Raw genomic sequence first — 16,727 nt, 5'->3', positions numbered from 1 at the left:
TTGAATGGACTGGGACCCCCTCCAACGTATCCCAAAAGGAAGCAGTATGTGCCTGGAGATCAACGCTTCCATATATTGGACCCTGACAGGAGGGTGGAGAGGCCTGCCGACACCTCACCTCACAGAGGGAGTGGCACAGAAGAAAAACTTGGCTGCGGCTGTCTGATGCCATTCGAGTGCTGCCCAATGGACGGTATGAGACTCTGCAGGTGTCGGGGCATCGGCCGCCTAGAGTGGCAGTGGCGGCAGGGGATGGAGCTGTGCCAGAAGTCGCCCTCAGAGCCACGGGAGAGCAGCGGGATGCTGAGCTGGGGAGCGGAGCCTGAGCGGAGTCAGCGAAAACGGACGCCACCAATACCAGCAGAGGACTTCTCAGCGGAGCCCCCGAGTTTAGGGGAAAAACCCGCGGGACAGTGGAGCGAGGGACGGAGGCTGCGGGTGAAGCCGCGTATTGATGTGATGGAGGCCGCAGCGCCGGGGAAGGTGAGAGTACCCCCGGCACCACCAGTGCCTCCGCCAGCGGCCATCATTCCGCCGCAGCACGCTGCCCCCTGCGCACCGGAATGCCTGGGTACATCGGGCCCAGTGGTGTATGCAGAGTTGTGTGAGGCCCCTGCTCAAGTCCCTGAGGTACCCCGCCTGGAGCCGCCAGTGCGGAAGTCATCCAAAGAAGACGCTGCTGCGTTCCCCCTGCTGATAGCAGCTGCGTCGTTGGAACCGGCCGTTACTCCGGCTCCATTGGAAGTAGTGGATGCGGCCTGTCCTGAGGCCACGGTTATGCCGCTGCTGAAGTCGACTGCGGCCGACTTAGTGGGCCTTGTGATTCCAGCCTCCAAGGACCCGGTTGTCCCCATTTGCCACCTGGCCCCAGCGGCTGTTGAGCCGCAGGAATCATCGGCCGCCTCTGATCCACGTCCTTCCTCGGTTAAGTCCCGCCCACCGGACTCCAGGGCTCATGCCGGACCCTCTGTTTGGGTCGCAGGAGTTATAGAGAAGAAGAGGGCCAGGGGGCAGGAAGTCTGGAACCTGCTCCATGAGAGGGGAGAGGCTGGCATGGCGGCTGCACGACCCCCGGGACAGCTCGTTTATACTATCTTGCAGAAAGGGACACTTCTTGCATCCTGGGAGCTCCACGGTTGTGGGGTCCCATACTACTGACCACCGAAAGGAGGATTGAACTGTCAGGAGTTCATTGCACCGTTGTGCAGGTCAAAAGGACAGTTCGCGGTCAGCTTTTAAGAAAAAAAAGAAATGTTTATCTGTGATTTTTATGTCTGTTTTTCTATGTTCCTCTTACAGGATAGTTTGTGTTTACTTGTTAGACTGACAGAGCGGGGATACTTAGAAGAGAGGGAGTGTCCATGTCCAAGGAAGGGGGGAGAAAGAAGACATGCAATGTTATGTTGTTATATGTTGGTTTTAAAATGAGCAAAAGAAAAAGGAAAAAAAAAATTATAAAAAATGGGGTACTTGTGCTATTATAAAGTTGTATGATGTATAATATGCAAAGTAAAATGCAACAGGTCCGGGTAAGGAAGGTCTGCGGGACCAAAGGAAAGTGTGAGATCCGGTAGGGATCTAAGAGTTGAGGAGGTCTGGGAGACCGGGACGCCGACCATGACATGTAATTGAAAGAAGGAAAATGAGTTGGAAGACGTGAGAAAGACAGCCGTCCTAGGTCAGGTCCCCAACACCACGGACACCCCTGAAGAAGGAAAGGCGGGCGCCGGCAATGATCTGGTAGGTGAGTGGCCTCGATCATGGCGTACCGGATAGTGAAAGGTAACAGTAGGGGAGAGTAGGGGAAAGATACACGCCGTAGAGAGAATACGGGTGTACCTTGCCCAATTTGAAAGACGTGGTCATGTGGCGTGCGCGCTGGTGAGTAGCAGTAGGCTGCTCAGAGCATAGTGCTCCCAGTATGGTTCGGCCCCCGCAGATAGTGGGTTTGGCTCAACTTATGGTCCGACAACAGAATGTAGGTGTAGATTCAGAACGACGAAGGCAGGGATGACGATTGTCGAGGACGACAATGGACAAAGGAAGGGAGAGTGTAGGGAAGGTGACCAGACGGACGGACTAGTCAGAGTGAAGAAAGATAGGTTTGCACAGTGTAGGTAGGAGTCAGTTATTACAGTGGGGAAACAACTAGGAAAGTGTAGTGGACGTGCAGTACCTTGGGATGACCATTAGATGGCAGGGTGGAGTGTGAGCAAAGGACTTTACAGCAGCTTAGGGCTTTAGAAACCGTTGGTCATGGGGGGCGTGGTGACAGTTAGAGTGACAGTTTCAAGGAACCGGGGGAGTTATAAATACTGAGGGAGGGTTCCAGAAAGTTCCAGTCCCCAGGGGGAGCTCAAGTGACAGGAGGACTACGACAGTCTGTGCACTCTGAGGAGAATCCAGACCAGGGGGACTGAGGAGAGAGGACGTCAGGGGGGTGGTCCTGACAGGAAAGGACCGCAGTTGAGACGAGGTACTGGGTGTAAGACACCGTATGTGACACGACGACTGAGCAGTAGAAGCGCTGTTGGTTAATGGGCCTAAGGCGGCCACAGTGACGGAACTGTCAGGAGCGTCGACAGTAAAGGAGGGGACGGTGTGTGCAGACACGTCTCCAGTGTACGGTGTGAGAAGCGGCTCTGGAAACGGAGGGCCGCGAGGTGTGCCGTCAGTCGGACGGCAAGTGAAGAAATAAACTTGGACCTGTTGCACCCAGAATCTGCCTCCATCGTGTCTCTGTTGTCATCTCTGCGCGGTATAAAAGTGGGACCACCCCCCCAGCTCGGCACCCCACCACCGACCCTACATAGTGTACAGCACCTGGTTCTCTCTGGCGGTCACTGGACACACATCACACATCCCGCTCTCCCTGGTCCCCGCTGTTGGCGGTGGGTGACGTTGATCTGCTTGGCGCTGGTGCTGCCGGCCGCAGCACTACTCTCTGTGGCTGCCGCAACACCCAGCTAGGCTAAGCTCTTTGTACATGGCTCTGCACGGCCCTATTATGCACGGCTCTGCTCTGCATGCCTCTCTCTCTGGATTGCTGCTGGGCACAGCCTCAGCACAGCAGTCCCTGTCCTTCTGGTCGACTGCAGCCCACCCTGTTGCAGCGCCGGTACTCTGTGTCGGGATGGGGAGTGGAGCTCACTGCTCACCTGATTGTGTGCTGCTCTGCCTTGACGCTAAACTGCCTTCCTTCGCGCGCTTTTTCTTTCTCCTCTTCTGCCCCCTCCAACAGCAGGAGCTTCCCCCAGGCAATAGGGGGAGGTCCGCCTCACTCAGGCTTCCCCCTGGGAACAGTGGATGCAGCCTCTCTAGTTCTGGACCCAGCACGCAGGTAGCCTCTGCCTCGTTAACCCCCCTACACCTATTTCAGATTCAGTCTTCCCAGCCTGGTGCAGGGCTACAATTTTGTTTCTGGTGTCCTTCCACAGCTCTTTGGTCTTCACCATAGTGGAGTTTGGAGTGTGACTGTTTGAGGTGTCTTTTATACTGATAACGAGGTCACCCAGGCGCCATTACTACAGGTAATGAGTGGAGGACAGAGGAGCCTCTTAAAGAAGAAGTTACAGGTCTGTGAGAGACAGAAATCTTCCATGTTTTTAGGTGACCAAATACTTCTTTTCCACCATAATTTGAAAAATAAATCTTACCAAACCAGACAAGGGGATTTTCTGGATTTGTTTCTTTCATTTTGACTCTCATAGTTGTGGTCTACCTGTGATGTCAATTACAGGCCGCTCTCATGTTTTTAAGTGGGAGAACTTGCACAATTGGTGGCGACTAAATACTTGTTTTCCCCACCGTAAAAGAAAAAAGTAATAGAACTATTTCCAATGTCTATATCCTTAAAATGTTCAATTTTTTGACATTACTGAAAGTGCCTAGGATGTGATTGTTCTTCCTTAATTGAGAGCAGACAAACAAAAGCTTGTGCCAAGTAATATGGACTGCAGTCCGCCGCTCCTGGGGGGATGGAGCAGATGGGGGGAGCTGACATCATCTCTAGTGACAGATTCGTCTTAGACATGAGCAATACATGATAATGTAATATGTCTCCATCTTATAACATTACCTGAAAAGCCTAAGAGCCCCCCCCACAAATACTGTCAGTGACTTATTTGGGCGTCCTCCAGCAAAGACCCCCCTGGTTCTAAACAATACATGATAACATGGCCGTATCCTTCTGGAATGTTTTTTCCAATTGCAACAATCTATCATTTTTTTTAATTAGTCTTGCAAATCGGAATATAGGCTGAAAAGAGGGGAAGATGCTAAAAAAGTAACAGAATGCATTATTCCTATTAAAAAAACAGCAAAAACAGAAATACTTTAGAATTGTATGTATTATCTAATATATGCAACTTTGTAGAAAAATGAATAAAAAAGCAGACGTGATGATTTTACTTTTTTTTCTGGAAGTCTACAGAAACTAAAGGCAGAACCGAAAAACTGGGCCTGTATACTGGTTGGCATAAGTGCCATGTGTAGGTGCACATTCACACTGCGGCAAAACGTAGGATCAGAACAACAGATTCCCTGCAGTGAGTATATAAGTAATACACAAAGGAGCAAAAGTGCCTGAGGAATCCCAAGAAATGCAGGCCATCTCAGTTTGGGATTTTTTATTTCCTTGATGGAGGTTGTCCAATATCATCATGACCTGTTTTAAGAATTGGTGGCGAACGGGCACCCTCCCTATGTCTGTTGGCAGTACACGGCGCATGCAGCCGATGCACCACCAGTGAGCGTGATCTGAGCTGCAGTACCCTAGAACTGCCACTACATGGTGTAATGATCTGGAGTTGAGCGACTTTGGTCGGTTCGGGTTTCATGAAACAAAATTTGTTTCAGATGAAGCTGGTCCGACTAGGGCAAAAAAAAGACGGAGTTTCGTCCAAAACCCGACCCCAATGCAAGTCAATGGGAAATAAAAGTCGGCATTGAGCGGATGACATTCATCCACTCAATGCCGACTTTTAATCCTCATTGACTTGCATCGGGGTCGAGTTTCGGATGAAACTCCGACTTTTTTTGCCCTAGTCGGACCAGCTTCATCTGAAACAAATTTTGTTTCATGAAACCCGATCTGACCAAAGTCGCTCAACTCTAATGAGCTGTCGTGTCCCAGCGCCGTACTCTGTATATTCCCCTTGGCCACGACTCCAGATACCACATAAATGGTGCTGGTGCAGGGGGCGTCTGACTTTAAGAATATTTGCCCTTCAAAATAAACGTAAAATTGGTGAACACGACGAAGAAGGAAAACCGATATATTTGAGTAGCGCATGAAGAATCTTCCCGGCCGCGCTTCTCTCGCTCTGTACACAATCTTTTCTAGATTTCACAGCGCTGCTCGTCCGCGTTAAGCGATTTTTTCTGCTCCATAGAACGGCCGCACTTTATGTGAATATCTTCATTACGCCGTTCACCTACAAATAGATGGCCTCTTGCTTCAAATTTTCCAGCATCTCATCTGGTCCATGAAGTGACAAACAGCTCCGACCATTCTTCTATTCCTGAGCCATTTTTTTGCATCGGTCGTAACTTGGAGGCCGTACGGTCCAGTGAGTCCGAGGCAAGCGACAAATCTCCGTGTTTTATGGAAAGCGACATCACTAACTCTGCAGATCATATTCCGCCACGGGTCATGTGAACCCCATCCGATGATGTTTTGTCACCGCTCGCTGCAGATTTACAGACGCGCCTTCCACTTAATGCAGCGGCGCATGGTGACAGCCGCTCCGCCTGATGCACTTTGGGAGGATTCGCTTTTTGTTTCCTATAAACTTCAATAAATTCTCGGCTTAATGTCGGGGTTTTCTCTTTTGCATACAAATCTATGGTCCTGGTTACAACAAAATAGTGAAAACTAATTTTTTTCTCTACCTTAGAGGTTGTGCACACGTGGTAGAAGTATTTGCACGGAGCAGTCTTGACCTAACCCAGAAGGACTCTGGACTGAGATGTTCTCCATTAGAAGCCAACTTTCCAAATCCGATATATGGAGACCAGTCTGTGCCCCCCACATCCCCCGCCAGGAGCTTTTCTGACCTCCCATTCTACAGCCATGGACATTAATATGGAGTTGCCTCTCGGCAGATATAATGGCTCCTGCTCTTCTGGGAAGGATTTCTACAAGATTTTGGAGGCGACTGTAGGAGTTCTTGCCCCTTCATCCAGAAGAGCATTTGTGATGTCAGACCCTGATGTTCGGGGGAGTCCAGGGTCCCAATCTCCATGGTGTTTGATGAGGCTGAGGTCCGGGCTCTGTGTGGCCGCTCATGTTCCCCCCTCCATGTCTGTATGGAGCTTGTGCACTGGCCTCAGTGATGAGGAGCAGAGAAGGGTCTTCACCAAACTGTTCCCACAAAGCTGAAGCTACAATTGTCCACAAAGTTGTAAGATTTCCTATCTCAGGAGCTGAAGGGCCGAGGCCGCCCCCTGATAACAAGACAGAGCATTTCCTCCTCTACCATCTGTACTGAGGCACAATGCAGTCAGGGGGTAACATCCTCCTGGAATCATCAAACCCAGACTTCATAAGAGAAGTGTGATCCATCACTGCACCGAGCACGTCTCCTCCAGAGTCCAGTGGTGGCGGCTTTACACCACTCCATCTGACGCTCAGCATTGTGCTTGGTGATGTACGGCTGTATGCAGCTGCTCGGCCATGAAGTTCCTGGTGGGGGCGCTGTGTATGTGCCGATACAAGAGGAAGTCTGGACTCTGCAGTTATGGGGTCAGCAGAGCGTTGGTGACTTTTTGGCCCTCTGCTCCTCAGCACTCGGCCCCCCGCACCAGTGGCTCCTATTACAGGCAATAGAGTCGTATATTCTACTGTATATCAGAAGCAATGGGACTGAATAAGAAACTGGAATTCAATTATTACATAGTGTGGACCATTGTTTTTGTCCAGATAGACAGATAGATAGAATATTTATCTATTTACTTCCCAACTTTTTTGGACCTCTGTCTCTTATCGCGTGGAAGTTTTCTCCGATGTTTCTTTGATATCATTCTGTCTATAGAGTAGTCGAGATAAATAAACTATTCCCATAATGCAGCGATTCATTAGCCGCATATTTACAGGATGATGTATTATGTAACACACGGAATGGAAACTTGTTCTCTGTAATTTAAATGAAACGAGAAAAGTAAATTCCTCGTCTTGTTTTATTGCGATATTGATCAGACATGGAGGCATATAAAATTAATGAGCGCTGCCTGGCGTAAGGGACCGTTGTGGAGTCGTCACGCTGAGATAAGTGACCTTTCTGGTCATTATGTGAATTCTGGGGTTATTTTAATTGACTCTACGGGGAGCACTCAGGAAATTACTGATTTCTTTCCATGAGATTTTATTTCTGGATTTGCCAGGTAAAAGAAAGTGTGAAATACTGATCATAAAATCCTCTCCTCTCACTCTTATCTATCATCTGTCCATCAATCTATTTACATTATCTATTATCTAGAGCAAAAATTTGGAACAGAACACATATTAAAGTTCTATGGGTGCAGGGCCTCTGAGCAAGGAGTCCTCATTGTGCAAAAGGATATACATTCAGAAAAAAGAGGCAGCACTCCTGTATTTTCAAAAATACTTATTATCAATCATCTATCTATTTGACTATCATCTATCTATCTATTATCTAATCTATTATCTATCTATTATTTATCTATCTATTATGTATATATTATCTGTTATCCATCAATCATCTATCTATTATCCATCCATCCATCTTTGCAGTATTAGATAGTAATACAACCACGGAAGAAGCAAGCAGCGAAACGGCGCGCGTCGGGTGTGGGGTGGACACGCCCCCAGTTTGTGTCTCTGACCTTTCTCATTTTCAGGTAATACACTGTCAATTTTTATTGATACAACTGGGCTGCTTTTATGCCAGGAATGCTTTCTCCTTCTCTTTGGGATTTGATGTCTATGAGGGAATGATGGAGGTACAGGATACAATGCTGTCATTTGTTCTGTGGATTATTAGGATGAGTTCAGCATCCTGTTATCTCCTCATCATCTTACTCCTGTTCCATTGAGAATCTGTATCATCTCCTGATGGGCATCTTTATGATGATCGTCATTGCATTTGCACTTTATTTACCAAAACTTGATTGGTTCTGCAATATTTTTGCACCTTATAGCTGCATACATTCCCGTTTCCCTCAATTTTGATTAGTTACATACATGTAGTATAGTTTTTTATGTTGTTCACCATGTTATCTGACTGAATTTGCTGTGTTCCCCTCCTTTTTTTGGAGGCTTGTTTGTTCTGTCTCTTTATTTCTTTGCTGTTGTTTTTATATAATTGTTAATAAAATATTGTGTTTTAAAGTTCTTGACTTTGGTATCTCTTCATGTCCGATGGCTATTGCCGTTATGGACTGTAGTGTTTGAGTATTAGGTTGTAAGCCTCATTATTTGACATCTCAGTAATTTTCCATTTCTTTATTAATGTTCAGATCACTAAAAGCTTTTTTCCAGACAAGTGTTCAGGAAGATGATAAATCATCGCCAATCATTAATAGAAGTACAACTGCATTAAGAGCAACATATATCCCACTGAACAACATAATAAAAACAAGCAGATATATAAGTAATGGAGCATTAGTGAGAACATAAAGTCCTGGCACCAGCCGGCCGGCTCTGCTGTGCTACGCAGAGGTGAGGATCTTTCCAAAGCCTCAGCCTCATTTAATTAATATATGTAGATATAATGTATCCCATGTACCAGGGGTGACAATACAGGGGAAAGGCGGCTCACAGCTCCCCTATACACAGCATGATGGGCCCACAGCTCCCCTATACACAGTTTGATGGATCCACAGCTCCCAAATACACAGTATAATAGGCCCACAGCTCACCTATACACAGCATGATGGGCCCACAGCTCCCCTATACACAGTATGATGGATCCACAGCTCCCAAATACACAGTATAATAGGCCCACAGCTCACCTATACACAGCATGATGGGCCCACAGCTCCTCTATACACAGTATGATGGATCCACAGCTCCCCTACACACAGTATGATGGGCTCACAGCACCACTGTACACAGTATGATGGACCAACAGATCACCTATGCACAGTATGATGAGCACACAGCTCCTCTATACACAGTATGATGGGCCAACAGATCACCTACACACAGTATGATGAGCACACAGCTCCAGTATACACAGTATGATGGACCCACAGCTCCCTTATTCACAGTATGATGGATCCACAGCTCCCCTACACACAGTATGATGGGCTCACAGCACCACTGTACACAGTATGATGGGCCAACAGATCACCTATGCACAGTATGATGAGCACACAGCTCCAGTATACACAGTATGATGGGCGCACAGCTCCTCTATACACAGTATGATGGGCCCACAGCTCCCCTACACCCAGTATGATATACTGGGCTCACAGCTTCACTGTACACAGTATGATGGGCTCATAGGTCACCTATGCACAGTATGATGGACCCACAGCTCCCCAATAGAGAGTATGATGGGCCCTCAGCTCACCTATTGTAACAGCGGCGGCCGTGCCCGCCCTCGCGTCCTCTCCGATGGCACCAGCTGCCACCACCGCTTACTGGCATCCTCGCCGCAGCGCGCACTCTCACCCAGCCTCCTGTCCTGCGACATCCCTGTGCTCCTCCCTCAGGCCGCGGGCGCGCGCCAGCGCTCCCTCTTCTGCCGGCGGTGGGCGGTGATGAGGGCGGTGCGTACTTCCCACTTCCGGATCCTAAGGTATTTCAGGCATTCTCTCTGTAGAGAGGACGCCTGAGGATTGTGTGTGCTATTCCACGCTTTGTTCTGGCCTCTATAGTGTTGCTATAGGTTCCTCGTTTAATTCCTCTCACCTTCTCCCTGTCAGTCTCCGTCTTTTCCTGCCCTTTCCTCGCCTTGCTCTCCTGGTTCCCTGGGTCACTTCCCTTCTGCATATCCATCCCTGTACCCCCTCCTGGGTTTTTCTCGTCTGCACTCCCTCCGCCCCTGTGGCTACTCCTGTTGCTCCTACTAGTAGCTGTTGCCTGGCTTCCTCCTCATCCTATAACCCTGCTCGGGTTCTCTAATTCTCTGTCCAGTGTTCTTGCCCCCGCTGGTGCTCCGTGTCCTTGAGCAGTCCCTCCTGGTACCGGCTGTCGCGGTTCTGTCCTCTGTGGTTTTGCCCCTAATGATCCCTGTATAGGGATCGGTCATCACCTGGCGCGCTCGACCCAGGGGCTCCAGATCCGCGACCCAGAGGGTCCACTATCGGACGTAGTCCATTCCCTTAACGTCACACCTATACACAGTATGATGGGCCCACAGCTCCCCTATATGCAGTATGATGTCTCTACAGCCCCCTATATTCAGTGTGATGGGCCCAGAGCTCCACTATACATAATATGATGGGCATACAGCTCCCCTATACACAATATGATGGGCCCACAGCTCCCCTATACACAGTATGATGGGCCCACAGCTTCCCTATACACAGTTTGATGGACCCATAGCATCCTGATGCACAGTATGATGCCCCCACAGCTCCACTATAAACAGTATGATGTGCCCACAGCTCTCCTATGCACCATATGATGGGTCCACAGCTCCCTTATACACAGTATAGTGCCCCACAGCTCCCCTATACATAGTATAATTGAGCCACAGCTCTTCTATGCACAGTATGATGCTTAAATAGCTCCACTGTGCACGGTATGATGGGATCACAGCTCACCTTTACACAGTGCAATGCCCCCACAGCTCCCCTATATATAGTATGATGGGCCCACAGTTCCCCTATATACAGTATAGTGGGGCTACAGCTCTCCTATACCCATTATTATGGGTGCACAGCTCCACTATACACAGTATGATGGGCCTACAGTTCCCCTACACACAGTATAATGCCCCCACTGCTCCCTTATAGACAGTATGATGGGCACAGAGCTCCACTCTGCATAGTATGATGCCCCACAGATCCCTTATACATAGTATGATGTATCCATTGCTCCCTCAAAACTGTAGAGCTTAACTATATCTGCAATGCTCACGGCGATATTGTAAAAAGTGGCAGTAGCTTCAGGTGGGCCCCTCCAACCAAGCGGCCCCTGGGCAGCAACACCAACTTCCCCCTTGGTAGCTAAGCTACTGGATAAAGTATTATTTTAATTATTAAATTGGCCCATGTAGAGTTTTGGAAAATGTGGGCAGTGCATACAGAAGGAGTAGGTTCCCTTGAATGCTATGTTGTGCCGCCAATCACCACTACAGGGAGCTGCGGAGCTTACTGAAAACAGTATACATCACTACATCACGTTCAATAATAAATCAGTATGCGGGAAGCCATTCAGCTCCCTCTAGTGGCAGCTGCAGGCCAAATGAATTTTACAGGGGATTTGGAGTTCTGTATCAGAAAGCCAAAGCTCTGACCATTTTGTAGATATAATACTACATTAAGAAGCACAAAGCATTTTATCTAAAAGTGGCATTGTGTAACAATGTAGAGACTTACTGTTAACTAGTGCCACAAGGCAATGTCTTTTATCTGCCCCTTTGATAGATGTGGTCAGAGAAGCTTTTCCGTACTCTGAGCTGCTTGCGACTCCAGAATTGTGTTACAAAAGTCCTCAAATATAAGTAAAAAACCTGCACACACCAAAACTGCAGCCACATCTCCCTCCTCCACTCCAACATACGGTTTCAATATTACAAATTTTGAAACACTGAGGAGGTTTGTAACGATTTATTGAGATAATACAGGTCTGGAAAAGGGGAAGCAGAGGCGGCTGCAAGGTGACGCAGTAATATAATATATCACAGAGTTTCATGTATCCACATGCACAACTGATAGATGCAGAATGTAGGCTGTGTGGGCGATTAATGTGATTAGTAACATCAGTTTGTAGGACGTGTGTGTGCATAGCAATCTGCAGGAAGAGACAAGTCATTACACAAGACAGAAACCCTGCAAACGTTCCAGGTTGCCCAGGGAGCGCTCTAATGGAGCAGTGCAGGGAGCCGTCTGTGGGGGAGCCGTCTGTGGGGGAGCCGTCTGCGGGGGAGCTGTCTGCGGGGGAGCTATCTGTGGGGGAGCCATCGGTGGGGGAGCTGTCTGTGGGGGAGCTGTCTGTGGGGGAGCTATCTGTGGGGGAGCCGTCTACGGGGGGAGCCATCTGCGGGGGAGCTATCTGCGGGGGAGCCGTCTGTGGGAGAGCCGTCTGCGGGGGAGCTATCTGCGGGGGAACCGTCTGCGGGGAGCTATCTGCACACTTGATTTACAGTTCCCTCTTCTAAAGGTGGGAGTTTGTAACATTTCGCCCAACTGTGTCCTCCGCTAAACATCTACTGCACACCTCAGCTCCTGCCGTTAATATTCATTTTAGGCCCCTTAATAAATATGTATGACATGTCCCGTAATAAATATATAATGCCATGTTGTGTCGTAAATATAAATATGACCGACAGGGATGATCTATGCAGCAGTGCTGACTCTGGCAAAATGGTTCCTGTTCACATAGTTGGAAACGTCTATGGTATATCTATCTACAGGTGCTTCTCACAAAATTAGAATATCATCAAAAAGTGAATTTATTTCAGTTCTTCAATACAAAAAGTGAATCTCCTATATTCTATAGAGTCATTACACACAGAGTGATCTATTTCACAGGTTTATTTCTGGTAATGTTGATGATTATGGCTTACAGCCAATGAAAACCCAAAAGTCATTATTTCAGTACATTAGAATACTTTATAACACCAACTTGAAAAATGATTGCAAAATCTGAAATGTTGTCCTACTGACATGTATGATCAGTAAATGCACTCAATACTTGGCTGGGCTCCTTTTGCATCAATTCCTGCATCAATGCGGCGTGGCATGGAGGCGATCAGCCTGTGGCACTGCTGAGGGGTTATGGAAGCCCAGGTTGCTTTGATAGCAGCCTTCAGCTCATCTGCATTGTTGGGTCTGGTGTCTCTCATCTTCCTCTTGACAATACTCCGTAGATTTTCTATGGGGTTAAGGTCAGGCGAGTTTGCTGCCAATCAAGCCCAGTGATACTGTTGTGTGTACACCAGGTATTGGTACTTTTGTCAGTGTGGACAGGGGCCAAGTCCTGCTGGAGAATGACATTTCCATCTCCAAAAAGCTTGTCGGCAGAGGGAAGCATGAGGAGCTCTAAAATGTCCTGGTAGACGGCGGCGTTGACTTTGGTCTTGATAAAACACAGTGGACCTACACCAGCAGATGACATGGCTCCCCAAACCATCACTGATTGTGGAAACTTCATGCTGGACCTTGGAAATCAAGATCCCAGAGTCTGGAGTAAGAGTGGAGAGGCCACAATCCCAGCTGCTGGAGGTATAGTGTGAAGTTTTCATGGGCCAGGCATGGTACGTGTGTCAGTTCACCTGGCTGGAGATTCAGCGGTGTCAGCCACACATCTGCCTGCTCTTTCAGAGCTGTCAACAAATCTTCAGCATTGTGCGGTTTGTCACTTAAGCATATTAGCTTCAGCACAGCCTGCTGCCACTTTGCTTTGGCAGTGCTGCAGTGCTTCCAGCTTGCGACTGATGTGCTCCTTTTGGACATGGAGGCTGAAGAAGAGGTGCAGGAGCTGTACACAGTGGGGGTAACCCTGATTGATGTAGGGCTCGCAATCCCTGGCGTCGGGAGGACATGTTCCATCCCAAGGTCTGACTGTGTCCCGGCTTCCACTATGTTAACCCAGTGTACCGTCAGCGAGATGTAACATCCCTGGCCGCAAGCACTTGTCCACGTATCTGTAGTTAGGTGTACTTTCCCAGTAACTGCATTGTTGAGGGTACAGGTAATGTTGTGGGACATGTGTTTGTGTAATGCCGGGACGGCACAGCGGCAGAAATAGTGGTGGCTGGGGACCGAGTACCTTGGGATGGCCGCCATCATCAGGTTGCGGAAAGCTTCTGTCTCCACGAGCCTAAAAGGCAACATTTCGACTGCAAGCAGACGAGAAATATGAGAATTGAGAACTCTGGCCTGTGGGGCGTTGGCTGCGTATTTACACTTACGTTCCAATGACTGGGGTATGGACAACTGAAGGCTGCAATGAGACAAGAACGTGGACATGTTTGATGATGCTGGTATTTGACTGTGGGAAATGGCAGGTGCAGGGCAGGAGGCATCTTCGCATACACTGTGGACTGGGGATTGGCTTGCATGCACAACAGTGAAAGAAGCAGTGGTGTCACGCACAGACACTGTACCAGGAGCCTGAGGTTGGGCCCACAAAGTTGGGTGTTTTGCTGCCATGTGCCTGATCGTGCTGGAGGTGGTAAGGCTGGTAGTTTTGCTACCCTTGCTGATGCTGGCATGACAGGTGTTACAAATGGCCTGTTTGGGGTTATCGGGAAGACCTAACAGTTGGACTGGCAACTTTCGTCAGGTTGGTGTTACGGTAAACAGTTGCATGCCTTCTGTCTGAAGCCACCACACTGCTTCTTCCTGCCTGAAGTGGTGCAACGCCTACCTTCCCCTGTGTGCTGCTGTCCTCGCTCTGCATGTCCTCCTGCCAGGTTGGGTCTGTTACTACATCATCCACCACCTCATCTTCCACTTCCCCACCCTGAGCCTCCTCCTGACTTTCCGGCAATTGTGTCTCATCATCGTCCACCTCTTGTGACCGTGGCTGCTCAAAGATTTGTGCATCGCTACATGGAATATAATCTTGCCGAACTTCAAGTGGAGCGGGCGAGAGGCATGTATCTCCAAATGGAAAACTGAACAGCTCTTCGGAGTGTCCGAGTGTGGGATCAGTTGTCTCATGGCACTCAGCATGGTGGGAGGAAGGAGGATCAGGGTAAGGAATATGCGGTCCAGATTCACGGCTACTGTGACTTTATCGTGTTGAAGACAGGGTGCTGGTGGTGGTGGATAAGTAACTGGAAGTATTATCCACTATCCAACCAACTCCCTTTCCACACTGCTCGGGCTTCAATAGTGCTGTCTTGCCACGGTCCCCTAGGACTTTGGACACTAAGGTCCAGCGAGAAGATGTGTTTTTGGTGGCCCAATTTCAGCTTGCCCACGTCTTCGGCCTAGGCCTTCACCATCACCATCACGTCCACTTCCCCGTCCCTTGCCACGCACCTTGCCCATTGTAAATGGACTAGAATATTAGACACGTTCAATACTAAAGGGTGATTTGGGAAGCAACTTGTATGTGATACGCGTGCTGGAAAACCACACTTTTACTTATCTGTACTTTAGGCTTGTGTTTTGCCTCATCAGAAGTACTATAACAGACTGTAAATAGAATACAATGTATAGGCCACACCAAAAAATGTGTGGCCTGTATTTTTATAATTTTTTGGCTAAATACTGCTGAATCTAAGTCCAGTGACACCCAGGACCAAAAAAAGAAATCAGCCGTAAACTAGCCAAACTTTGAGCACGCACACATATGAGCTGGCACGGAGATACCACTACAATTTTTTTTTTTACATTTTTTGGGGGGTAAATACTGCTGTATATAATTCCAGTAACACCCAGGACCAAAAAAGTAAAACAGCCGTAAACTGTCCAAATTTTGAGCACGCACAGATATGAGCTGGCATGCAGATGCCACACCGAAAAATGTGTGGCCTGTATTTTTTTATTTTTTGGCTAAATAGTGCTGTATATAAGTACAAGGCCAGACAGCATAAAAAAAATGAATTTAGGGCTAAAAAGACCAAAAAATTTTAGCAGACAGATGGATAAGGTGTGTCACAGATATACCACACTGTAAAATATGTGGCCTGTATGTATTTTTGGGGGGTTTAGCAAAATAATGTTAAGAAATTGTGTAAGACACTCAAAAAAAATCAACTCAACCGAACCACATAAAAAATAAATATTTCTCTGCACACTCAGATGTGATGTTTGGGACACATTAAAATTGCTGGATTTTCACGCTGTGCTAGGAAAAGGATCTGGCTGTATTGTGCACTGTTAAAAACCAAATGGAGGAAAAAAATAAGGGCTCTGGATTGCTTTGCAATAAAAAAGGCTCTATTAGCCCTGGACAAAAAAATGTTCAACCCCAATTACACCTGGGGCTAGGAATATACGGTCAATATATCCCACAGGTAGCAGCAGCAGCACCAGAACACGGGAAGGGAATGGACCCTCTTGTTGTATGCAATGCTCTATATACACACACAGTGCCTGTAATCCTTGCACTGATGTGCATAGAGCGACGTACAGTGCCCTGCCTGCCTAACACTGGAACCTATATACTCCGGAATTAGTTCTTAGAAGGACTTTTGGCTTAGCTGGATGTGAGTATTTAGGATGCTAGACCCCACACTAACTAATAATTCCCTAATTCTGACCCTATCTCGGCAGCAGCTCTCCCTACACTCTCTCAATCTGGAGCTGAATGCGCCGAGCAGGGCGGCGTCCGGTCTCTTAAACCCCTGATGATGCTGTGCGGTCAGCCAATCACTGCACGGCCACAACAAAGATGGCTGCGGCGTTCCATTGCCTGGCAGACAATCCCTGCATCGTGATTGGTTCTGTAATGTCCGCCAAAAAAGATGGGTGGAGACCCCAGTTCCCGCCGAGTAATCCTGGAAATGCTCGGTGCTCGCCGAGTACAGTGAGTAGAGTGATACTCGGGCGAGTAACGAGTAAAGGCGAGCACTTTCGCTCATCACTACTGGCAACCAGTGTCAGACTGGGGTGCCAAGGGCATGCCAGTAACCAAC

The sequence above is a fragment of the Dendrobates tinctorius genome, unplaced genomic scaffold (genome assembly GCF_039654945.1).
Source record: "Dendrobates tinctorius isolate UK_male_01 unplaced genomic scaffold, ASM3965494v1 ptg000054l, whole genome shotgun sequence".
NCBI lineage: Eukaryota > Metazoa > Chordata > Amphibia > Anura > Dendrobatidae > Dendrobates > Dendrobates tinctorius.
This window is presented reverse-complemented; position numbering follows the sequence as displayed.